Raw genomic sequence first — 1,558 nt, 5'->3', positions numbered from 1 at the left:
TTTTTTCCAATCCGACCCAGGCCACTGGGCTCTGTGGTCCTGAATCCGATACGAATCAGATCTTTTCAAATGCGACCTCCTTCTGAACGGCCAGGTCGGATTCATCCGACCTGAACGCCATTTATACCCGACAAAGGTCACTATTCTGAGTCTTGCTACGCAGAAGCGGAAAGAAAAACAACAACCATGGCAGATGATGATGCGTAGAGTAGTATTTATGTTTAACCACGTGAAAAGATTGTGTTTTTATGGTTGGAAAAGATCGCTAGATGCGCACCGGCACTACTATCCACGTTTACTTCCGTAAACACGAAGCACGCTGGCCTGTGACGTCATTGCGTCCTCTGCTGCGCATGCAGGACACTTGCGTTGTATGAATGCAGTTCACACAGTAGATCACAAACAAGTCGCATATATTAGGAAATATGAACAGCAACGCAAAAAAAAAAAATCGGATTTCACAAAAAAATCGGAATTGCGCATCAAGGCCTGCAGTGTGAACGTGGCCTTAAATGTACTCTGGGCTCTTTATACTTGCCCTTTTTGACAAAGAGTAAAATTGTGACCAGGATAACAGGTCAGTTAGTAGATAAAACAAAATTTTTTTTCTATTTTTATTTTATTTTTTTTCACGTTTCTTCAAATTAAACTGACAATGATTAACACTGATAGATCTGCACGGTCAGAACGGCCTCAAAAAATCGTATGACATCATCAGTGACAGTTAACATCCAGTGTTCTGTCAGATGAGCGTACACCATCAGACCAGCATACCTATAGTCTATGTGCATGCGCAAGACGTCAGATTTGTGTTTATCCTTTTAGTTTTGTACGAAAAATAGATTTAAAATTACCTCAACAGGTGTGTATCCCTTTAGTCATATACAAAAAAAACACAATTTAAGGTCAGATCGTTATATGCTTCAAAAAATATCAAAAAGTAAGTAATTTAGTAGTTTTTATTTTACATGACTAAAGGGATACACAACCATGGAGGTAGTTAAAAGTTTATTTTTCATACAAAACTAAACGTATAAACTAAACGGATAAACAGGTATTGACAGTGAGTATGCTGATCTGACAGAACACCGGGTCACGCTCTCTTTGAACAGTTGCTGTTAGGCTGAAACTACAGAGCATTAAAATCTAGAGATAAATCAGAATCAGAAATACTTTAATAATCCCAGAGGGAAATTACTTTTGTTACACGCTTCAGTTACAGTTTTATATAATATATACACACATCCAACTATAAAATATAATTAAGATAAAAAATAAGAATAAAAAGAGATAAAGTATATACACATATAGCTCTTCTGTATATATATCTGTACGTATATCTATGCATATGTAAAAACTAAATCCAAATAAAGTGAAAATCCAAGTAAAGTGATACGTGGCGAACCAAAATCAGCATCTATCCAACAGCAACTGCCACTGTCATTAGTTCTGTTTAAACATACCCACTGTGCCCACCTCCGCAGATAAGACTTCTGCCAAAATAACAGGAGCAATAATGAGATCAGGGGTGGATTTAGGAAGTTTGGGGCCTTAGGCA

The 1,558-nt window shown here is 37.4% G+C and overlaps 1 protein-coding gene across 1 annotated transcript in view; it reads right to left on the bottom strand.

The window, feature by feature from the left end:
• Window positions 1-1,558, bottom strand: part of LOC107082639 (transcription cofactor HES-6-like) — an 8,192-nt gene that overhangs the window by 5,135 nt on the left and 1,499 nt on the right. The gene's annotated exons all lie outside the window — the stretch shown is intronic.

The sequence above is a fragment of the Cyprinodon variegatus genome, unplaced genomic scaffold (genome assembly GCF_000732505.1).
Source record: "Cyprinodon variegatus isolate N-32 unplaced genomic scaffold, C_variegatus-1.0 Scaffold58, whole genome shotgun sequence".
In the NCBI taxonomy this organism is placed as follows: Eukaryota; Metazoa; Chordata; class Actinopteri; order Cyprinodontiformes; family Cyprinodontidae; genus Cyprinodon; species Cyprinodon variegatus.
The sequence above is the reverse complement of the archived record's forward strand: the minus strand, read 5'-3'. Positions and strand labels throughout refer to the sequence as shown.